This window comes from Pipra filicauda, unplaced genomic scaffold, assembly GCF_003945595.2.
Source record: "Pipra filicauda isolate LSUMZ 115617 unplaced genomic scaffold, ASM394559v2 scaffold210_size2929891_pilon, whole genome shotgun sequence".
In the NCBI taxonomy this organism is placed as follows: domain Eukaryota; kingdom Metazoa; phylum Chordata; class Aves; order Passeriformes; family Pipridae; genus Pipra; species Pipra filicauda.
The window spans coordinates 2206880-2231877 of NW_024104322.1; the positions used below are offsets into that span (position 1 = coordinate 2206880).

A 24998-nucleotide genomic window follows, 5' to 3' on the forward strand; every position below is an offset into this window, starting at 1 on the left:
TAAAAATGCAGATTCTTTAATGATAATTAACTAAATCCAAGCCTGACCTACAATAAGTTGGCTTGGTCACAGAATACCTTTCTTTATCTTTAAAAATGTATCAGAATAGGTACCGTACATAAAATGTAACACAATCTAAACTACGTCTGAGAAACATCTCATATTTATTGACATTAAGTAAAAAAACCTACTATGAGTTTTTAGAACTATGGCTTTCTTCCTCAAGGACACATAGAAGACAAAGTTTACACACTCATATGTGCATAAAGGACCAGGTTTTCCAAATCAACAAAAAATTAATTCTGTGTTTAAGACCCTAGAGGTGGTGAAAAAATGACGAAACCTAGACACAGTTCTCCAAAACTAAGCATGTCAAGCAAAGTCCCACTATAAACTATAGCAGTCTGAGGTTTTGCCAAAGACCTCCACTTTGGTAGTTACAGAGAGCTAAGACACAAGCTCCCAAGTCTGCAAACACTTGTGTATGCAATTGATTTCATTACCAAACACATTCCGCAATACCTTTCCTTTCTTTCCACTTGATGCCTGGTCAACATTGTGCCAAAAAAATATAGATTGATACAGAATCTAATATTTTCTATATTCTCTGGCATTTTATGGAAGTTTTACACAGATAATTTCTGTCCTTAAAGGGCTTTCCTCTCTCAAACATGTTGAAAAAATTATTGAGGAAAAAAATTTTTGAGTTAACCTGAAAACAGGCAAAATGCTATAAATGCATGTAAGCAGAAAACAAAGGAGCTTTTTTCCTCAAAGCTATTTCACTCCTTGAAGATACTGCTTATAGCAGCATTACCTTAAGCAGTAGCATCCTGAGATGCTTTCAGACTAAGGAGAAATCTGAAAGTGATGGTTCTCTTTCAACGCACAGGAGCTCACCAACAGTAATACTTGTGCAAATGGCAACTGTGGAGCTGTGTCATGACCTGCAGTGATGAACACAACTGCAGAAATCAGGTTGCAAATGCCTGTGTCACTCAGCATACTTAGGTATGTGCTTAACTTCAGGCATCTGATTATCTCTAGCGAAGCTTATGTCCTCCAAAAGTAGGCTGAATCAGGACTGCGTTTGTTCACGCATGCTCACGTGTGTTAGCACAGTCACACCCTTCCCCTACTCACCAGGTGAACATATAGCTGGAGGCAGGATTGTCCCTGTGCTTTTAAGTAGGTAGATTTTCTATTTTCAAAGATCTGGATGCTATGCCCTTTGTAAATACAAACAGCAAACTGAAGGGGGGAAAAAAAGGTTGCATCTGAATCACAGGAATAGGACTGAAAAGAGTCTTCTGGAAACTTCTAGCCCTTGGTCCAAAAATGATCCTAGAAATACCAAAATCTGAGCGATTTTACTACAAAACAAATGCAGCATGTTTGCAGTTAAAGTAAGGGGGCTGGGTGGTGGAATTAACTTAAAATTTACTGGAAAAAAAAGTCAAGAAAGAGTTAACATATTTTAACTGAATGTGCAATACCAGTGAACATATGAATATAATATACAGCAATTCCCTTACTTCGTAAATATTTGATTTTTTAATATCAGCAGGTTCATTTGCAGTTATACAAACAAACCTACTGTGCCAAAGTGGCACGTATATGATACAGGGTTTGGTTTTTGTCACTGTGCTTTGCTTGAAGCAGTTCATGATGAGTTGTGCTAGATAAGTTCTCTACAGTGTGTGCTGAAAGCCTTTGCTGCTGCTGTGTGAGCTCAGTGAATGCACCAAGGGCTACTGTATTTCTATCAGTTTTGGGGACATGAACATAAAATCATAAAGACTGTTGAGCTTTCCACTCCTGAAATGATTTCCGGGTTTTGTATGTTCAGAGGGATTTGGATATTTAACATATTTCAACAGCATTAGGAAAGAAGGCGAGGCTAAGATGGGAAGCAGTGCTGCAATCCACACCATCTCATCCCAGTTCCCCCACCGCGCTCCAGAGGGTGAGGTGCCCCCCTCTTTAAGCCAACATAAATCTTGGCTGCTACAAGCCCACCCTCCTCCTTGGTTTCTGACCTCCTCCTTTTGCAGCATGAGCACTCACATTACTGCATGGCAGATGGATTTGAAGAACTAATCTGTCTGTAAGCTAATCTTTGTTCTTTTGAGAGATAATTTTTGCTGGATTCCTGAACTTCATGTACCAGCTTCCCACGTGATCACCAAGGTTCTGGGGCTGACTCAACAGGGACACAGACCCATGGCAATCCAGACTTCAGATGCACTAACCCCATACATATTTTCCTCCATTTTCAAGTATTACATTTAGTTGATGCCTGTACTATTTGCATTTTGGAATCGCTCAATTGTGGTGTTCATTTACAAGCAAAAAGACAAAAAGGATAAAACCCCCATGAAGTCAAACAAAGGCCTTCCCTTTGCTCAGAAATAACCTATCATCCACAGTTCAGTGGCTAGAAACACCTTTGGTTACAATGTGGTTTTCCATACAAACAGAGAACAGCCTAGGGTAGCCTAGTGGTTAGAGATTAGGACTTCTAACTCTGGACTTCTATTTCTGGTTTTGCAAGGGACTTTTGCAACCTCCAGTCATAGGCTAAAATTTCTTCTGGTGACATTGCTGACCCTCTTGCAAACAAACAGAAAGTGTTTATTTAGTTTGCAGAATCTACGGGCGTAGTTAATAAATGCCTAGATAATGCCATAAAACACAGTGATGATCTCTGGAATCTACAGATCTAAGTTTCAATTGTGATATTCAGCCTGGTTTCCTGAGAGGCAGACAACCACCATGGGCATGCTTTCTCCAGACCCCAATCACCCAGTCAACACAGTCTCTTTGTCCACCACATGCTTTTTGAGCCCATGAAAACACTGAAAGGCAGATCATGTCAGAGTGACTTGAAGGACAAAGTAGTCACAGGGAAATGTGCCTCAGGCACATCCTCTTCCCTGAACTGCCCCTGGCATTTGCAGCCACACTGCCTTTCAGTAAACAAGGGTCTACAGGAAATACAGCTACACATTACCCCAGCAGGCTGTTGCACTGTAATTTTCCCTTTGGATCACTGGTCTGTGAGGCAGTTGGGTCGGGTGGGTTCATCTAAGGCTCTTTTTTTGTCTACCAACCTCCAGGGAGACTCAGACTGAGTTACTGTCAGTCTACTGTGGCAGGAGGGTACCTGATACCCACCACTACTAAGCTCAGGTCTGGAGATCTTTGTCTTGTGTGTTCTTAAGCATTAAATTAATTCCTTTCTGCTGTCTTGCTCCTTCTGAAATCATTTACTCATGAGTAAGCCCTGCTAAGCCTGAAGTCTCTGGAGTCTCACAATGACATTTGCATTTTATATCTGCTCCCAAAGGTGTGAATGACTGCAGCAGAAGATAAAGCATAAATCCCTGATGGTACCATATAGCTGTGGTGCCATACAGTAGAGTGTAGTTCTGCAGGAATGCACAGTAGATTCATGTTTGATTCTGAATGTTTAAAAAAGGTGGTTAGATCCAGATCTACAGATATATTGAAATATATTCTCCTTACTGAAATTAAGTATAAACTGGGTACCTAGGTGTATGGACTTCATTTTGCTATGTGTAGTTATGATAAATAATTTCCAAGTTTCTGAATACAAGTCACAATGAAACCTATAAGACTGAAATGGGAGCCTTAGTGTGTTGGGGATGCCAATGCACAGAAATAAAAATTGTCCTGTGTTTTCCTTCCTCGTGTTTACATTTGAAAGTTTAACTTCAATACAGCCTTGCAAGTCATTTTTCTAACTGTATGTTTGTATTCTTGGAAATGTGATAGTGTTTGCTCATCAGCTTCCTATCTCGAAACACGTTAGGGCTGGAAAACATGTGCCAATACACTCCCTGGTGCGTTCCAGTTCTCTTACTGAATAGATCACTCTGACAGACTCTCCTTCACACTTTGAATTGTTTTTTCCAGTGCCGTCAGCTTTCTAAAATGTGCCACACCATCATACTTATGCCAGAGTGCAGAGAACCAGCTTTTTTTTGGACAGGAGAGAGAAGTGAGGAAAACTTATGAAAAACCCAGGATGATAAATAAGTAGGTCATAGTTTCTTTTTCACTCACACCTGCACCTTAGTGGTGTTTCAAACCTCCGAGAAGTTGTTTGTGATGCACACATTTGAGTACAAGAATGGTGAAAGGAGTATCTGAGGATTATCAAAGCCCCACTGCAGTGTCACTGTCTCATACAGCTAACCTAAAATAACATGGCATCAGCATGGTCAAAATGGAAAGGAAACATCTGTTTCTCCTTTTTATGTTAGTGACAATCTGTTTGTTAGCTTTAGAATAGCACAGGCTGTCCCACTGATAACAGCCGGGGCTCTAGCTGTTCTGCCCAGGCAGGTGCATGGGGAACCCAGGAGCAGACTAAGAACAGGTAACGTGAGGGGCTGTCCTTAGGATGAACTCCAGATTGAAAAATCTTTTTCTTTATCACTTTTTTTCAAAATTAATAAGGCAGATTCTTCTAAATCTGGTGTGACTGTATGGATGCATGCTGATTGACTGATCACTAAGCCCAGTGAGCAGTACAATCTAACTGCAACCCCACTTTTCCCTGGCACTGTGTGTGCTGCTTCCCAGTCTTCCTTTTCTAACTATCGCTGAGTATTAACTGAAGTAAAGGTCACTGAAGTAAATGGACAGATTTCCAGGGACTTTAAAGAAATGAGATCAGATCAGTCATGACGTTTAACAAAGAGAAGTGCTGGATTCTGCACCTGGGACGGGGCAACCCTGGATGCATGTACAGACTAGGGAACAAAAGGTTGTTTTGAACAGCACTGCAGAAAAGGACTTGGGGGTCTGGTCAATGGTAAATTGAATATGCAGCCTTACCTCGATTACTGTGTGCAGTTTTGGGCACCACAATATAAGGAAGATATAAAGCTATAAGGGAGTATCCAAAGGATGGCTATGAAGGTGGTGGAGGGCCTAGAGGTGAAGCCATATGAGGAGCATCTGAGGTCACTTGGCCTTTCAGCCTGGAGGAGACTGAGGGGACACCTCATTGCAGTCTACAACTTCCTTGTGAGGGAAAGTGGAGGGGCAGGCTGCCCTCAATCACACAGTTGTTTTTGCAAAGAATCAGCTTGTAGCTAGATTAGATGTCTTCATCACTAGTTCCAAAAAGCCAATAGGAAAGAGGAAACTGTGAAAGTGATGCTGCTGAAGATTAGCAGAAGGCTGGCTAACTGCTTTTTAAAAACATTTTTTTCCGATGTACAGCTTTGTCTATATACACATCATGGTGACATCCAAGGCCTAAAGCAAATACAATACTCTATTTAATGTTCCTTTCAAAATGTTTTGTGTAAGGTCTGACATTTTTCCCATGGTTAATCATGAAACTGGGCAGTGTTTCTTACAGTTCCTTGTACTTTACTCATGAAAAACATTCATCCGTTTAAATGGTATGATTAAGGGGAGCAGAGTTGGGGCCAAAAAAGGAAGCAAGCAAAGGAAAAAGGGATGTCTCCAATAACTTCTATTGGAATATGGAGCCTTTCACTTAAAATCTGGTTTAAATCAGTAGCTGCTGAAACTTGTTACCAGAAAAAGGATGGATCCTTTTGTGCAGGCCCCAGTGTTGAGACTTGCAGTCCCTCAGTAGCTCCACAAGTGAACATTGCATGGGTTGCATTGCTCATGACTCAGTTTCTCAGCACCTCCGAACGATGAAGTCACCATCTGTTTTGCAAACCTTGTGAAGGAGAAACCCCAACCTCTGCAGTTTAGTACCCTGTAGGAAGCATATATGGGGAGAGAGAGCTATCTGACAGCCTTGTGAACTGAGGTCATTTACTTCAATGTCTGTGGACAGACATTCAGAGCACAGTCATCACTGACATGATGGAGCAGTATGGGCTAAATTTTTTTACTACTACACAACTTGGGGGGGTCCAGAGACAAGTCTGCAGGTACTTATATCTTGACCTCTCAGGGTAAGGCTTTAGCATCAGTCAAGCGCTGACACCTGACGGCGGGTGTCCAGCGGCCAGGAGCACAGCAGGAAGCTGTGCCTGCACACTACCGGTACCCACTTGGCCCCGGTGCACGATAAGGTTTAGCAAGTGTCCCCTAGCGGTTTTCCCCGTCTGGGGAGCGGCAGCCATCCCTCCTGCCCGCGGGCTAGGGGCGCCTGATCGAGAGGGATGGGGGAAAGGAAGGAGGGGAGACGGAGGGAGGGAAGAAGGCGCCCCCTTCCTCTTTTCCCCCGCCGCGCACCCGGGCTCCTGGGATGTGGTGAGTCACAAGCAGGTCAGGACCGCGCCGGAGGGGCGGAGGGAGCGCGGGGACCGGCTGATTTACCGCTGGGAGCCGCCACGAGCGCGGCGGAGGCACCGGAGGGAAAGGCGCGCAGAGCCGCCCCGCAGCCCAGGTGCCGTGCGGGACAGAAGGACGCCCCTGCCCGCCGGGGCGCGCCCCCAGGTAGCGCGGGGCCGGGGGGAGGGTGAGTCTGCGAGGCGGAGGGGAGCGGCAGAGCAGCGCGGGGCTGCGGAGGTGCGCCGGGCTGCGCCCCGCTCTGCCCCGCCCGCCCGGGCTGGGCCGGCTGCCGGTCGAGGACTGCGGAGCCAGCCCAGCCCAGCCCAGCCCAACCCGCCGGGGAGCAGCGCTCGCCCCTCCGGCGGCGGTGCCGGCGCGCAGCCCGCTCCGCTCTGCTCCGGTAAGGACCGGCAGCCGCGGGGAGGACGGGGCGAGCAGGGCGACGCGGGGAGCGAGATGAGCCGGGAGCGGGGGAAGGACGGGCACGGTGCTATGTTGTGCCCCGCCCGGGAACTTCGCGGGAGCGCGGCGGCGCCCGCGGCCGCCCGTGCTGCCCTGCCCGGGGCAGGCGGTCTCCGCGCCGGGCCGGGCTCCGCGGGGCAGGTAAGCGCCGTGCGGGGCTGCGGCGCCGGCTCGCCCCTGCCCGGCCGGGCTCCGCGGGGCGCTCGCACCCGGGGACGCCCGCGACGTCGCTGCCGCGGGCAGGGCAGGGCAGGGCGGGCAGCGCTTCCCGGGCTGCGCTCCGCGGGTAGAACGAGCAGCGGTTCCCGGGATGCTGTCCGCAGCGGCCCCTTGGCCGCGGGTTGAGCCGCTGCCTTCCTCGCCCCTCCCCGCTTCGCGGGCCGGGGCTTGCGGAGGAGCAGCGTCCGGCAGCGCAGCCTGGAAGTTCCAGCTCGGTGGCCCTAAGGTGTGGGTTTGTGGTGGCCGGTCCGGCCGTCTTCCGTGAGGCGCAGGTCTCGGGGTGAGCCTGCAGGATTCTCCAAGCTAGGCATGTGTACTTTATGGTTGTGTGGCGTTCACAGTCTTCCATGCGATTTGGCTGCTTTTTTTCCTTTTTCTTTTTTTTTTTTTTTTGTCATTTTTTGAAGCAGAATTTGCTGCAAATGATAAACAATTTGCTCCATATAATGGCATTCCACCACGGTTTCCATGTAAGCATTAAATTAGATGGTCTTTGTTTTTATAAATACTGAATGCACTCCTTAGAAATTAAGTTTTGCACATACATCTTAAAATAGGGATTAATAATCAAGTAGCAGTGTTGTTTAGCAAACTGTGCATGTGTAATCCGCAGGGGGTTATTCAAGCTGCAGTGCATGCTTTTCCCTAAGAACCTGTGCCTTGTGTGGTAGTTCATTTGCTTTCATCCTACAGGTGCTTTTTACATTATCCAACATCAAAAAAGAGGACAGTGTCTCTTTTTTATTGTCTCTTTTTCTTCTTTTTTTTTTCTTTTTTTTTTTTTTTTTTGAGATCTGAGAGGTTCGGATTCATAATCATGCAAGATAAAGTGTCTCACATGTTTCTCAGAGAGCTGGTTAAATGTTTACAGATCAGACACTGTGAGAGCAAAAAGCTAGCCTTTGGCCGAGCTGCATGTTGAAAAAAAAGTAACTTAGAGAATGACTGTATTGCTTGTTCTTTGTGCCCTAATCCTTCGTCAGCACTGTATGATTCTTCTTCTAACTGTCTTCTAATACAAACTGAATCATTTGGAAAATGGAATATTTTGTAAAAGATTCATTTCTTTATTTATAGAAAAGAGACTCAACTTCTGTGCCTTTTTGGTGGAGAGGGAATGAATTGTCTTTCTTTATTATCATGTAAGGCTTTTCTTTTTTTTTTTTTTTTTTTTTCTCTTCAAAGGGTAACCACTGCATAGGGGTTCTTTATTGGTAAACTAAATTGCACATGTTGTGGCTGGAGAGTGGTTTGTAGAGGTCGTTTGCTCTGGTGGAAATGGATGGGAGCTCACTGAGTCAGGGCAAGGCAGCCAGAAAGCCAAAATTCAGCAGAGGTTCAATGAAAGGCTTATGAATGCAAAACTGAGTGGCAAATGTTGTCCTCCCAGGACTGCCTTTCTCAAGCTGATTTTCCTGTATTTGTGGTTTTCTGGTACCTCAGCTGATGATCTTTAGCCTCTTCCAGCTGGTCCAATGCAGTTGAGGGGGCCAACCCACCTACTTTTATTCTTACATGATCTGCAGGTACCTGCTCTGTATTTTTCAGCTCAGATGAGAAATCCAAAGCCTGCTGCCTCCCAAATCTGGCTTCCAGAACTCCAGAGACTAACTGGCACAGCTGGCTGTAGTACAAGAGCAGCAAGCAGCCTTGCCTTCACCGCCGCAAAGGGAACCTGATGCCGGCAGCATGCTGTGCTGGGATAGCCAGAGAGCCAGAGCTGCAGCAGTGGAGTCCCAGAGCACTGGGTGATCTGCTTTGTACCACGATTGCTTTGTGGTGGGGATTTGTCTAGACTTTCTTTGCTTTAGGCAGAAAGCAAGGAGAGGTTCTGCATCTCCATCTGTGTTTGTGGAATATCTAGCTTGGGGATATATATTTCCCAAGGGAAATCCTGCTTGGGCTCTCTCAGTACTACATACCATTTCTTGAACAAGGAAGTGATAGGGTAGCTGAATAGTTTTCTCTGAAACTACAGAAACACAAAACTCAGTAGGAAGTTACAAGGATCTGTTTGGTGCAAAGGAGAAGGAATGGGTTGCACTGTGTGAAAGGAAACTTCAAACACACCTTCCTAAGATTTTGGATGGCAATGACACCTTCGTGGTGGGTGTCTGTGAAACCCTTGTGTCCAGGGTTTCCACCTCCCTATTGCTACCTCGTCTGGCCTTTGAGCTAGTGGCACAATTTCATGTTTCATTAGGCTGTTACCCTTAGCGGAGCTATCAACCTGTGCGTCTTGTCTGCTGTGGCCAGCAGATTTTTGCCTGTGATTTTTGCCTCCTATGCAAAGGTTGTATCTGGAAATAAAGCCCATGCAACATACCACTGATGGTCACGCCATGTGGCCCTGAGCAGCATGCCATCGCCAAGGAGGCAGGGCCACAGCTCTGTGCGGGACTCTGTGGAGGGCACCTCTTTGCTACAGCCGAGTCGGGAAGGTTTCTGTTTTTCTCTTGAAAAATGTTGTGGGTTTTTTAGCAATGGTTTTAAAAATCTATATCTCATACATAGCAACTGATGCAAGCATGTTAGCAGAAGCCATTTTTAAATCAGTTTTCTTACCCAGGGGAAATGTAGTATAGACAGGGCCTTCAGGAAACGAATAATTAGGTGACCTTTTTCCCCCCAGAATATCAGGTCTGTTTTATGTAGAGCTGTTTGAAGTCACACAAATTCTCATTACTCTCCAAATCTCTAACCTTGCCTTGTTGAAGATACCTTTTAGGAAATCAAATCAGTGTTTCAATCTAATTTCCAAAGGCATTCAAACACATGGTATGTGTGCTAACTTGTTTCCTCTAGCATTAACAAATCTAGCAAATTGCCAAGCTATTTGCCTTGAGGAAAACTATGATGTTGTACAAGAAGATAAAGGTTTTTTTTCCTCCAATTTTTAACATTAGAAAAAGAAAGGAGAGGTAAAGTTAACAGACCAAATTAGTGTAGGATATAACTCCTTTGAAGGAAACGGTGTTCATGAGTAGATTGCAATGTTTTTTGATCTGTTCTGAGACTTTTTAGTCACACTGTGATCTTTTTCAGTCACTTGATGTGGCTGGATGGTGACTGAGTCCCCTTGGCTCAGATGGACTTTCCTTGAATAAGTTGCAACAGAGTATATGAAATATGAGAGTAGAAAATGGAAGTGGAGATAAAGAATTTGAGGAGTATATAACCCTCAAATTTTAAGGATTTGATAGTGCTTATATTTTAAGGAGAGGCTGTGTGTACGTAAACCAGGCACAGGGTGCATGCAGTGCAAACAGGGAAGCACTGGATGGCCTGAAACTCCTCTCCTCTGCCTTTACCACGAGCGCACCACTCTCCAGGGAAGCCAGTGCCACAGAACATTTAATTTTTCAAGTAGGTGTCAATAACAGAAGAGTTTCTGTAATGCTTAGATGTTTAATAAGCCAAAAGTACTTCAACAAACTGCTTTTTTTGTGCATCCTACAGCTCCGTGATAGTCTCTTCTGCTTGTCCCAAGAAAATGAACATGCAATTGTCCTTTTGTTTGGAAGGCACCAGAAGGTTCTTGTTTGAATTCGTGATAAATTTGGTTGCAAATGCATGTGAAAGGAAAATTGCCAAATGCTTTCAGAAGATTTTCATTTTGCTCAAGTGTTCACACTGTGGCCATCACTATGGTATTTGATAGCAATCCATTTTGTTGTGTGCATTGCAGCTTTAACCTTTCTTTGAAGGGTCACACTGGCATATCTTTTTTTACTGTAGTCATGGAGAAACAACAATTTTTTATGTAAGTTGCTTTCCTCTACTGTGTTTTCTTCGTTTTGCTGTTTATCCAACTAAACAATATCAGAATCTTTTTGACATGTATGGGTATCATTTTTGCAAAGGATCAGTGACCCAGCTTGATAAATTTAAAAATTCAGCAATAAACCTAAGTGTGTGACATTTATTGAAATTCATTCTTTTCCATGGAGCTACTTTCTTTCAAAAATATTGAGAATAGTAAGGGATTGCAGCTGCAATTTGATTAAATCTACAGTTGTTACCATTTGCCTTCTGAAAATTGATTCCCTCCCCTCCCTGTCCCCCAGCTTGACGTGATTATTGATTAAAAACTCTGCATTGGCCTAAGCCAGCATATATTTGTTAGTGTTTGTGTGCTTCCCATGCAAGTTCGGACAGGCTTTCAACTGTGGAAGCCAACTCTATTCCTAAGCTATTGGAAATGGTAAGGTTCCTTAGCAATTGTTTTAAACTATATGATGACACATCTTTGAACCCCATTGTACGAAGGAAAAATACCTTCTGACTGGAGAGTGATTTCCTGTTTATGTGTGTGTTTGCTGGAATTAAGCCTTCCCCTGTGTGTTGGCCGAGTATTTTTTTGTAATCCAAAATGGCAACATGGCAAGTCACCTCCAGAGTTTATTTCTTGGACAGGATACAGGTCTTTTATTTTCAAAATAGCATGATTCTGCAGTTGATGACGAAGCACAGGGGCCTCTCAGTTACACTTCTACAGGCAGACTCAGTTAATTGAGGTGGCACAGTTATAAAGACAGCTAGATTTAGGCAATAAGTAATTAATTTTTATTGACAATTTTATACAATGTAAGTTGTTCACTTCCTGCACAGGAGAATTTTGGCTTCAGGCAGATTTTCTTTCAGCATAAGGATATGAAATTTGCCAAATGTATAATTTATTTTGTATAATGGCTAGATTCGTAGCTTTGATTGTGACTGAAGAGAGTCCCATAAAATTTTCTGCTTCTCTTCAGAGAGCAAAGAGTGGCCAAACAGGTGGCCTCCAGGCAAGGGCCCAACTGCAGGAGGATGGCATGCAATACCTGAAGGGCTTTCAGCTGTGTAGGTATGGGCAGATGACCAAAAAATAAAGCATATATAATACTCCTACCTCTTGGTATCTGAGGTGTGTAGATTTGTGACCTTGCAGCTTGCCTCTGCACCCTACATGCCATAGCTGAACCCCCTTCAGAGGGGAGAGTTGATGTTATGAGACTTAGAAAGGCATTTTGCCTGTAAGTGTTAACAGGGGTGGACCACCGTGAATTTAGGCAGTAAAGTTACAGTTATTTATGAAATACAGTGTAAAGGTTTCTGGCTTGCTTCAAATGATGCTCATTTTAAACAACTGTCTGGGACTGGGAGAAACCTGGACTAATGGACTGATTACACTGAGCATTTCTTAGGGCTGAGAGCCACATGGCCCCAGTGTGGGATCTCTACACCCAGGCCCAGCTTTGCCAGCTGTTGCCCCTGCCCACATTTGGCAGAACATGCCCTCAGCTGAATTCCAGTCCTTCTATTGCCCACTGCAAAGGCTCAGACCTACAACACGTGTGGGTCTTAGGCAACTGGTTTTTTTACCTCCTTTTGTGGTTGTGCTGCTTGTCTGGTAGGAACCCTGACTCTTCATAGACACTGCATTTAGCTCTGCCTTGGTGTGTGTTTGCAGAGTATTTGTATAATGGATTTACTCTTCTTCAACTACAATAAAAGGTTGATGTATCTTTTTCCACCTAAAATTTAAGTCTCGCAGGAACTACTTATTTTGGTCTAAATTTTGTGGAAACAAATCCTTTCTGAGCATGTTTAATGAGGAGATGAAAACAATTGCCACCTACAGTTAGAATTCCAAACTTACTTATTTTAGGAGATAATATTTCTTTAGTTTCTTTGTTTATTTTTTAGTTTGTTTGCACTGGGTGCTGAACCTCATGTTTCTTTTACTTTGTTTTGAAACTGTTCCAGCTAGTGTGGTTTTAAGCTTGATAGAGGTCTATTGTGCCATATGAATGCCTAGAGATATACATGACTTTTTATTGTTTTATCTTTAGCTTTATCGTGAATGAGTGCTTTTTGGATTGGTTGACCCAGACTAAATTAACAGAATTTCAGGACCATCAGAGGTATTTTTATTAAGGCATTGGGGTTTGCTTCTTTCCCACTACACACCAACATCATGGATGATCCCGTGAGGATATAAGTAACAAGTTTCCAAGTAAACCCAGTTTTTGAGAAAAGTCCCAAATCTGTGAGTTGTCCCAAAGCATGACTAGAAAAGAACAAACTGAAATAACTTCACAAGCTTCGTCTGTCTTAGGCATATGCTGGGGTAACTCAGGCTCGAATTTCGCTCTGTCTTTGAGACTGTTACAGAATCAAAATTGTGTTAGGATTTCTGTTATGGAAATTACAGATCCTTTTATTTGTTGTTATTATATATCCCTGTATCTGTTATAGGTATTATTATATCATTTTCATGTGTCTTCATGGCATGTGTCTTCTTATCCAAATATACCAGATTCTGTTAGTTAGGTCTGAGAAAGCAGGATAAAAGCAGAGAGAAGCAGCTTTGCTGAAGACAATGAAAGGTGTTGGTAGTTGAATTCATGTCAAAAGTTGATTAATTGCCCTTTCCGAATGTCATTGAAAATGTTAAATGAATTACTGGACTTACATTCAGTTTTCCTGTCTACTTCTAGAAAGTGGGTACTAATTTTAAATGTTATATATTACTGTCCTGTAAAACCTTTGCTTAAACTCTTTAGGTTTATTGCTTTTGCTCTTTGGATTAGAGGCCAATATATTTCCTGGGGGAAAATGTTTCTTGTTAATGCTCAGTATTTGATATCATTCTTACAAATACCCAAAACTGCAATAAAAAAAAATACAATTGCAATATTAATAATATTTTAAAGAGCAGGTAGAATGCAAACAGTATTGGGCTCCAGTGAAGCAGTGAGCCCATGTGGAGCTCCCTGGGTGATAAAGCATTTCTGCATCAGAGAAAATAATCCAAATTTCACCCTGAAAAGTCTATTTACCATCCATTCAAATGAGTGGAAAATACTGTTCATGTTTGAAGATGCAATTTAGCTTGCAGCAGATGACTGAAAACTGTTTTAACTGTTGTTTAACTCTTCTGATGAAGGAAAACTTTAGCATCCACTTTACTGTTGCTTTCCCATAAGTGTTAAAGGACAGAGTGCTGCATGATAATGAGTTTTATCGTTCTTTGTATTTGCAGCACCTCCAAATAGTAAATGGAAGTGTTCCCTCAGCCAACATGTGGGTGCCTTCAGTTAAACTCAGGGTGTCCAGATACAAGTAAATTCTCTCACCTTCAGTGGAAACTATGCAAGTGTTGAGAACATGTAGGGGACTCAGATGTGTACTGTCTTTATTTCTATGCTTTGCTTTGTTTTCTTCATTTCCTAGTATTTAGTGTTTATTAAGTATAATCTGAAATTCCCAAATGCTTATTTCTCCTGGTATTGCAAACACTGGCCTTACAAACAAATCAGCAGAGAACATGGCACGGTGGCAGCATTTTGCTGTGTCCTTTTGCCTTCTCAGAGGATTAAATAGCTCCTTGTCTGGGGATGTCCTCTCCTGTGATATTTTCAAGATCTTGTCAGGTCTCCACCACGACTCATCAGTCAAATTTCCACAATGGGAAAATCCTATGGAATCTACCCATCATGGAAACCTTACTATGAGGTTTTGAATTATCCTGTGAAATTTAATATTCGTTCTGTTTGTGCTTCAGAACTGCAACATGTTAAAATGCCATTACATTTTATCTTCCATTAAATCCCATAGAATTCAGTTATTCTTTCTATCAGATTCCATTCAGTTTTTTGTCCTTATTTTCCCAACCTTATGTATAGAAAAGAGGTGGATTGCAAGGCATGTCCATTTGTGAGAAAAGGATGATTCTCTCTCCTGGTTATATTCAGAAAGACCTGACCAACGACAGGTATCTTTTTTTTCCCTGGATAACTGTGGGAGGCTACATGAGAGGAGAAGCTCTGAATGCAGAATGTGCTAATAGAAGTTGAGAGAAATGGGAGCCAGACAGGAGGTGAAGGTACAGTCAGCACAAGAGTGCATGAAATCACAGAAATCGTTAATGACCTTCTAATTGCAGAACTGAATCCTGTGTTTTTCCTGCAGGGCTTAAAAAGAGAAAATTCCCTACATGGTCATTACAAGGACTGTTTGCCAATTCTGTGGAGTTTTCTTTCCTTCTGAAAACATGTTTATGAAAATAAGTATGTGTTTGTTCTTCTTCAGATGTGAGCTCCCATGATAAAATCAGCTGAGGTAGAGCTCAGAGACAACTTTGCTGCTTCCTGAAAATTGCTGTGTGTTGTTTTTTGTTTGTTTGTTTTCAAATTGAGAAGTTTTCATATAACATGGCTTTGAAAGAACTCCTTTTATGCAAATGATACCTTGCTTCTTTTGTAAATGAAACACAAGCTGGGCCAACCTCTGCCTGCAGATAAGCAGGAATGGCTTTCAAAGTTCCCTGGACTGCAGTGGGAGAGCTCCCTGCTTATCTGAGGAGAGTAGCGCCCAAAATCCCCGCAGGGCACAAAAATAAGGTAACAACCAGTGAATTGTTTTCACAATACAAAAAGCCTTTCAGGAAGCAGCAAGGAGCAATAAGAGGTGGCCAAAGAATCAGAAAATACCTCTTTCTGCTCTGGAAAAGAGAAATCTGAAGGTAGGTTATTTACCGAGACCTCCATCACATGCTATTAATAGGGGTAAAAGCCCATCAGTCAAATATTTGACTAGTCATGGTTTATAGGGATTTCAAAGATATGAAAAGATAATGCCTGCATCCATTAGCTAGTTACTTGGAAATGCAACGTGGGTTAATTTAGTCTTTTAAAGAGTAATGATTATCTTCATTAACAATATATAAGATTTTTAAAGATTTACTCTTCTGCACCTATCATCCCTGTTATGTCTTTTATATTTCAGTATTTACCCTGTATCATCTATTGCTCATTTTAAATGAGGTAATATTGAGATTCTGTCATTGCAACAGATCTTCTGCCTTTCAGACTGTTTTAAGCACCCCGTTTTCTAGTCCTTAATCAGCTCAACTATCACAGGAATCGATGAGAATATTGTTTGCATAAAGACTGTGGAGTCAAGTCTTGAAAAAGGTGATGGCTTCATATAAGCTAAGATAGCTTATCCTGACAAAGCTTAAGTCTGAAACCAGGCTTTCCAGGGAAAGCTTAGATGTGTAAGAGTTCAAGTCTGTCCCATCATCACTCCAAACATCTGTATCTTGTTCAAATTTAAAATGCTCAAGTGAGTAATTATTAATCACAAGTAGTCCATTTTTTTGTCTGTGCACAACATACATGGTGCTAATAAGCAATACAATATAACTTCAATAATTTTAGTAGGAGCAGGGATGTAAAAGAAAATGTTCTTGCAAAATGACAGTGATCTTTATTCAGTGTCCAAAGTATTGAATTAAATCTCAACTACTTAGTAAAACCTCATGCTTGGGAGCAATTGTACTATAAAGTCCTAAATTAAAAACATACATTAACTGACATTTCCAATTTTACTGCTGCCATTTTATTTTCATTTTGGATAAACAGACCAAGCTTAAAGTTATGGGTATGATCCAGAGATGCTCCTTTGGCATCTAAAATGGGGTTTAGAGTGAGTTTAGGGCACAAGTCCAACAAAGGGATCCAGAAAGCTAACACTCACTGGCCACAAAGCTCTCAGGTGCTTAGATTTACCAGTGTCTGTAGTTTGTGCTGAACATTCCCCAGATCACACTTGAGCTGGAGCTCCGAAGGAGAAGACATCACGTGGAGCAGTAAGAGGCTCTCAGTCCTAGCTGGATTACAGCTCCAGCTAAAGCTCCTTTGCAGTCCCCAGACAGGATGGAGCCAGGCACAAGTCCTGCTGCTCACAGGCAGCCTCCAGCACCATGCTTCATCCCCTCTCTTCCTCCCAGATTGCTTGGCTCCAAAGCATCAGGACAGCTTTGCCTAGGAGGACTCATGTCCACTGTCTTTCCACAGGGACAGGAGGAGGAGGAAAGCAAGGAATGGCCATGGGGTGGGATGCTGGATCTCATGGCAAAAGGAAAGGAAAGTGCATGCAGGGGCTGCAGGTACCTGGGAGAGAGCACAGGACAGAGAGCAGCACAGCCAAACCCTAGTCCCAGATTTAGACCTGTGGCCAACCTGTTCATTCAGGGATGAAGACCACAGTTTTGAATCAGTCCCTTTATGGCAGGCTCAGCCTTGCTGTACTATGCCTGTTAAACAACAGTGCTCTAAGCCTTTTGTGTTTTGAAGGTGTTTTGTAAGAATGAATTCATTTATCCTCATTTCACCCCTATGAGAAAGGTAAATACCCTCTGAAGTTTGGAAACAGCCTTTTTGCTTATCTCACAGTCTCCTTGAATCCAGCTCCAGATTCCCAAAGGAGGCATTCCAGGGTCTGAACAAGTCCAAAACCTGGTTCTGGGCTCAGTATAAATGAGAGCCCCTGAAGAGCAATAGTTGCACATTTAAGCTCCCCAGGTATCCCCAAAATGAGGGGGGAGGACAGGCTGAAAGAAAGTAATAAAGCAGCTGAAAAATCCTTTCAGAATCAAACAAAAAAATCCCATTAGCGTGAAGAAACTCAGACTAATCAGCCATCCCTGAACTCCTTCTTCAAACTGTTGAGCTTTTCAGCATCTTCTGAAGGTCAGCACAATATTTCAAAATAAAAGCTGTGGCTGACAGACCCTTGCTGAGGGACATCTGCCAAAAAAGAGTGAGCTGAAGCTGCTGCAGATCAGCCACTCTCCTGATTGCAGCTGTGACACTGTTGCCTCTGGTGAGAGCCAGGATGTCAGATAGGCTGGTCCCAGGCCATTTGGGGATTTATGAACACCAATACCGTAAAGTCCTTGGAAGGAGATCATGAATCACAGGTTTGCAGCAAGGCAGCAGTCATGCCAATGAGTCGTCATTAACTCAGTTTCTAAACCGAGTGAAAGTAGGGCATCAGTTAAAGTGCATTGCAGTAACATAAACTTGCGGTGACAAAAGCAAGGTCAGCATTAAAAAGAAAAGGTCATAACCTCCTAACCAAACACAGATGGGAAATGAACACTATCCTTGCCATTGTTCCTCTTTGATTATCAAAAAGCTGCTATGAAGCTAAGTAGACCATCAGGTTATTAGCTCTTGTATCAGATAAAGGATGTGTTCTGTTAAGCTAAGGCATAAATATAGACTTCGTTGCTTTCACTAGCCCATTTACAAACCTAGCCAGTTCAGTTTTGTTTGTAGCTATTCTGAGTGCACCACATGTTTCACCTGGGGCAAAGACCACCAAGTTAGCTTTGCATAGAGGTGGTTTCTGTTTGGCAGGGCTGGTTTTCTCAAACACAGCATTACACAATCGTGGTTATATCTTGTGGAGCCAGCTTGGGCACGGAAGGATTGTGGTCTGCTTTCCAGCACTAAATATAATACATGTGGACAAATCACAGAATCAACCAAATGGACTGTGCCAGGCCAGAGCAGTTCGGCAGCCTCGCAAAAGCTCCTAGATACAAGGAGAGGCCTTGGAAGCAGCCAGAAGTCCTTTCTACAGTGCTGACAGAGGTCCACAAACAGAGATTTTTCCTAGTTTTTCCTTTTCCTGGATAAGCCACCCCCAGCAGACTGAAGTCTCATTCCATCCCTTGGGCCAACTCTCCAAATCTGGGGGCCTCAGCTCACTCATACAGATGTGCTGATCTCACTGGGACCCTGCATGGTTTGACCGTGACACCTCAGCTTGATGAGCTGTGTATCATGCAAGGCATCAGCAACCTATTGGAAATCCTTGACCCTAGGTTTTGTCACTAATTTGCCTTGTGGCTCTTGGAGACACATTGACTGAGAAGGGGCACGCAGTGGCATGCTTTATGTTCACCCGCCAAGCAGAAAGCCGGCTGCCTGACACTGTCCTGCCACCTCTTTCAGAGGAAAGAACAGAGCCAGCACAATTTATTTTGCTTGGTATCTAGGTATTCGTACCACACCTTGGAGGAATTCAGAGACTTGTTAGGTTTTAGTTACTGATGTTATGCTTATTATTTTTATATTTACTATGACATCAAAAGGAAACTTGATAGTTTGGCGTGCTTGTAGATCCATTGGTATCATTCTAATATAATATACCTTATCATCTGTTTTGGTACAGTTGTCATATAATACACTTTATCATCCATGTCTACTGACACATAGAACTTTTTTTTTTAAAAAAGAGATTAATATTTGGCTATGAAGAGTTATTGTCTCAGGGACTCCTAAGAACCATTAGCACCAAATGACAATTAAACTGCAGAAAATGTCCTGCATCAAGATCATGCATAATTGCTGTTGGAACATTTAGAGCAAATCTGTATGCTGTCTTGGTTACTCATGAGTATCTGCCTTTTAATCTTTTTCATTTTATGACCCATGCCATTCCTTTAATTATCACAGTATGGAAGACTGTTAGCTTTACAAGACAGTAAAGGCTTCCAAAACCTGCTCCGCATTTCAATACAAGAATTCAGGTAGATACATAACCATAAAACATAAAGTAGAAAATTGAAGTGCTGAGAATAGTTAAGGGAATTAAACTAAAACTGTACTTGCAGCCAGGTTTGCCAGCTTGGCTCGTTACGAAAGGAGGAACTACATTCCAAGGAAATTACACTGTCCCTGTTCTGTACAGACAACCACAAAATACTCAGACTCATGCAAAAAGTTGATCAACAGGATCGACTCAGAAATACAAGAAAGATGCTTTCTCCTACTCTAAGGTTTTTTATCACACACACACAAAAAAAGACATCTTTACCTGAGCTTGTGTGACTTCCTCAGTCTACTTGAGAACGTCTGCATTTATCTCAACTGACTAGAGTTGAAAAAGGCCTTTACTTTGAATATGCAGTGAAAATACATGAGATGAATTAGTCTGTTCAAATATGTGAAAAATTGGGAGTAAAACCCAAGTATCTTCATATTCACTAACTTGAAACAGAAGACCAACATTGTGCTGTGTTATTAGTCCTGACATGTACAGTAACAAGCATAGCGTGTTGTTCTCCACACACAGAGCTTTTTTCTACTTGCACTGAACACTTGGACTGGATAAGATGTTTGTATGTCAGTTGTCAGGCTGAATTATTTGCTGCAGATACCAAGCAGAAGTCTGTGCTAGAACTGGGTTTATTTTGCTACCAGTGTAGTGGTAAAGAGCCACAATAGCATCACAGATATTTTCTTACTGAAGTTGTACAATTGCTAACTTGCATTTCAGACGAACAGAATGGAACAATAGCATTGTGTTGTTCAAAGTTTGCTTTCTATGTTTCTGTTATCACCAAACAATACAATAGTTTTTAAAAAATCTTTCCATCTTATTGTCCAGGTGTGGAAAGCTGTCCTCTTGTATTTAAAGATCCAAATCCATCTGAATATAAGCATGAAGAAACAGTGAAAGACCTACTTTATCGCAGGTGGTTCCTCTCTGTTTTTCAGTTATTCTTTGTATATTTTGAACTTCTAGTCTGTGTTCCTTGTGGAATTGATTCCTTAGCCCTTAGAATGAGTGCCACTTCCTCACATGAGAAGTTTCCCTGAATTGCAAGAAATGCTGTATACCACCTTTTAAATTAATCTTTTTGAGCAATATGTATCTTGATCTGTTCCACTCATTTGTAATATATCAGTGAGTGTTTGCTGAGGGCCATTACAAAAGAACCAGTAGTGCCACTGGAGCCCATCACAACAAAAAATACTTAAATAAATTCAGTTGTGGTAGAGACCCATGACATGAGTTGGCTTTAGGATATAAAGTTCTGAAGCACATTTCAATTAAAACACTCTACACTTTATTGCACTGCAGGACACCTCCAAAATAGTGACAAATGAGTACAAGAATAGCATTTTCTTCACTGCAAAGGCTAGATAAGTGATCTTGGGGTTAATGCCTGTTAAAAATAAATATGGTAGACAACAAAAATGCTTCTATTGATAACCGCTGTGACTTACAATGGTATATCGGACCCAGTAATGAACCATGTATATTAAAAAGTGTATTTTATGCAGAGATAATTTAGATTCTTTTTTACTGTGTTTGAATATTGTAAGAAAAGGCTTATGTATCAGTTGAACTTGCTAATTAAAGCGATTTCTTCTGACGCATGACTGCACTGGATATGTAGAGGATTTAGTTAATGGTAGATCTTTCAGCAATTGCCTAAGCTGTGCCCTGCCCACCAGTTCTTCCCCATCAGCTGTCTGCATGCACACACACCTCTTGGAATACCATAGAATCCTCCCAGCTCTGCTATCAATGAATTTATGATGTAAATCACTGTGACTCCATGCACTGGAAAATTGCATAGTGTTAGTGTACATACACAGGAATGTACACTGCAGGAAAATTATGTCGCCACCCTAGTCAGGATGAGTAACCTCAACAAGAGCTGAAGTAGTGCTGAACATGGATTTTAACTCAGATTAGCCATTTGAATTCAACTCGGGGATCATTTGTATATTTGCTACTGACTTACTGAATTTCCTTGTCTTCTCTGTTATCTTAACTTAAGGTAACTAATTCCGTTCAGACTTAAGAACATTTTTTACCTGTCAGCATAGAATATAGGTTAAACTCCCTAAGATGCAGTTAGTTAATTGAAAAGTATGATGAAGACACATCCACTGTGGGCTTACTCTGTTGAAGCTGATGCCAGTGCTGTGACCGATTTGCAACAATAGATTAAAGCTGGATGGATGGAGCTGTTATCATCACCCTCTCTCATTTGCTCTGTCCTCTTAAATGATGATGCTATCTCCATAGCAGGGCCTCTGATCCACAGGGAATCAGGCCCTGAACTGGCATGGATTTTGGTCCAGAATAGCAAAGCAAACTGAACTCTCAGGAGGAGTCATCACTAGGGTTATCTCATATAAATTTGCCACCATAACTCTGTCAGAGACCAAAGTAACAAGGTGTACTATCCCCCTGGAAAAAGTATAAAATCATACTATAAAGCTTTTCCTTAAAGAGGAGAAAAGGCTACCATTTGCTGACAGTAGAGTTTTTGAAACGTAAATTGACATGGCTCTGCTGTTACCTAACCTGAAATGACCTATCTGAGGACTAAATGTGTTCTTGTACAAACACAATCTCTGTGTGATATGGAGGACCCTGTAATTTCCTTTTCTGTAATAAAGCAAGGAAAAATGAGATGCATCACACATCCTACAAAACACTTTCAGGTCAGCGTGTTGTCTGAGCTTGTGCAGACCTATGGAGTGCTTGTGATCAGAGATAAATGGGACCCAAATTTCTGAAATGAGGGCAAGTAAAACAAGCATGGCTGTGTTTTCTGGCTTTCTTTAGTATGACAGCTTGAACATTATTCCACAGTAAGGCCAGGCCTGACTTGTCAATACAGTGGCAAACAGTGTGAAGGAGAGCCATGATGTTCAATATTTAGAGATTATAACCCAGGACACAGTTAGGGGGAATGAAACTTGTAGGAAGAAAATTGCTATTGGGAAACTGTTAGTGGTACACAAACACTGAAGACCAAGCCTGAGGGGAAACACCAACCATAGCACTTGAGGTTGCCAGTCACACTAATATGACACATCGTTACCAGCCACTTGCAATGGTTAACCAAAATCCATTTTCTCATCCCAAAATCCATTTTCTCATCAGTTATACTGGCTACTGTCTTCTGAGGGATGGAAAAATGAGCACATCATGACACTGGCTTTGAAAATATCTCTTACAAAAGGATATAATCCATCCTTCTTACAAAGGAATAATCCATCCACAGCTATTGCTCACTGATAGTTATCGCAGGCTAAAGCTTACAAGTCTTCTGTAGACACATGAAAGACACACTGACACACAAGTCATGGGAAGGTCACAAAAGATTGAACAGCATCCATCATTCAAACCAAGTAGAGAAACAAAGGGATTACTTGTTTTCCTTCTGTAAATGATAGACAGCAGCTAGTTCTTTGATCTGTACTCAAAAGGTGTATCTATAGCCTAAGTATTTTGCTTTTAATTCAGCAAAAATCTTTTAGTGTTTAAGTTCAGCTGAAATTACATTTGAGTGTGTGCTAAGGAGAACTGGGATTGTTGGACCTTTGAAGAGAGGTGAGACTGAATTTTTAATTCTCCTAAGTTTCCCTGTTTCTTTAGGGTGTATTCAAGTGAACCATGTTTGTAGTGACCTGGTCTGGATGTTGCAAAAGAACAGCTCTGTGCTAGAGGTTGCAGTGTTGGAATAGAGAAAGACCCTGGGTCAAATTCAGATGAAAAGAGGCACCAAACATCATGGGAGGCTCAGTAAGGAGCAGCAGAGTTTATATGATATGAGGACTGTGAAATACATTGTACTGTTCATATAACTCCTGTGTTCTCCCTAAGCTTTAAATGTCTCACAGTGGACCATGTTACTTCTGATTTTAGGTACCTTGAGGAAAGAGTCACAGTATGCTGGTGACATGCACTGTGGGGAACATCTTCCCTAGAGCTGCCCGTAAATCTGAACCTGAGCTTCCCATATGTGGGAATCAGCAAATTTCTGCCTGAGAGGTTGCTTGAAAAAGCATACGAAGGAAAGCACTGTGATGAGGCTCAAATATGAGAGCAAAGATGACTTGGTTTTCATTTATTGCTCGTATTTTCCTTCTTGTAGTGGTGAAATACAGTACCTGTTATTTGTGGCATCCTTTACATTACACTGAATCCCACCCTTGCTTTTATTGTTAAGTTTTTGGTTCCGATTGCACTTGCTAAGGGAATCTAAGGAAGAATTTTCGGTCTCCAAAGCACAGATTGAAACCAGTGCTGTTTCACCAAGTTTAGCCAGAGTAGCCTATCTAAGGATACTGGCCTCACATCACATCATGGCTCTAAATACCTCCGCAGTGCACACTGGTACTTACTGTTGGACAGCTATAGATCCTCTTTTTCAGATACTGGAAGAATGGGGATGATTGTAACCTGAAAACTGAGGGGCTTAGGGGGTGGGAAATCTATTTCACAACATTAAAACAAGAACATAGCAGGGAATATACTGCAACAAATTGATGCCTGTCGAGTATCCTTGCATCTTTTTTCATGTGTTGTTGGTCAGTCAGCCTCGTCTAATTCTTGTCCCACCCATTGTTTTCTCTCTCCACTGCAGGGCCACCTCTGTTATGTCATTTTAAACTTGTTGCAGTAAACAGTATACCTGCCTCTGTGTTGTGTCAGAAATAGAGCATTTTTGGAATTTTCTGCTTAATCTAGTATTTGTCAGAACATGTTGACTCGTCAGAAGTGAATCTGCAGGAATGTATCGGTTTTAGCAGTTTCTTGAGTTGAAGTGCTGGTTGAAAAGAGGCAGACAGACCACACGCCCACTCCTCCCAGTGCTGGGACCTTCACTTCACACTGGCCAGGCAGGAGAGGAACACAGTTATTCTTGGGTTGAGTGTGACTTTTGGGTGTTTCACACAAAGTTTGAAAGCTCTTGGTTTCATCCCAGCACAGAGCAGGAAAAATTCCATAATAGCAAGGTGTTACAGGGAATGAGAAAATTGTTTCCTACCCCATACAATATAGAAGTCAGTACTCTGTGTACTGGGACTATTTTTGAGTTATAGCAATATACCTGCTCTTTTTTTTTCTTTTAAGTGTTAATCCATACTAGATTTGTTTCCAGGATTCTGTTATCAGGAATTAGTACCAGAAAAATGTTACTGATTTGAAAGAAAATCTTTATTCTCAATACTAAAAGTGTGACTTGTTCTTACCAGCTAATTCTTGCAAATAGCCTGTGTTTCTGATTTTTATCCCCAACTATCAGTCATAATTCTTATCAAATAACAGTTAGGAAGACCTTTTTTTTTTTCCAAAACCTATTATTTTGTGTAATTAAGGAGGTAAACCACAGAAAGAATTCAGTGGATGCTGAAATAAAATGTCACAAGAAATGCAGGAGAATTATTGATGGATTGTTTTACCCAAACTGGTGAAAACACTGAATTTATAAACAGCTGAAACAGCTCTGGTCTATAGTCATCTTTTCATTTTGCTTAAAGTCCTAATGAAATAAAAAGTCCAAACAGATTCCTATTATTAGTTTGTAATTTTCAAGGTCATCTATTTTAAATTCTTTCAGTGGTCACAAGCATTTCTTGATTAGCAAC

General features: G+C 42.0%; 1 protein-coding gene across 3 annotated transcripts in view; it reads left to right on the plus strand.

Moving 5' to 3' along the window:
* Nucleotides 1-6212: 6212 nt before the first annotated feature.
* MET (MET proto-oncogene, receptor tyrosine kinase) overlaps nucleotides 6213-24998 on the plus strand; it is a 92401-nt gene continuing 73615 nt past the window's right edge. The window contains exon 1 of one of the 3 annotated variants that reach the window (XM_027731067.2): nucleotides 6213-6273. The gene's annotated coding sequence lies outside the window, so the exon portion shown is untranslated. Of the gene's footprint in view, nucleotides 6274-6383; nucleotides 6460-6614; nucleotides 6695-24998 lie in introns of those variants that run through there. The other 2 variants (XM_027731065.2, XM_027731063.2) reach the window with 2 other exon arrangements.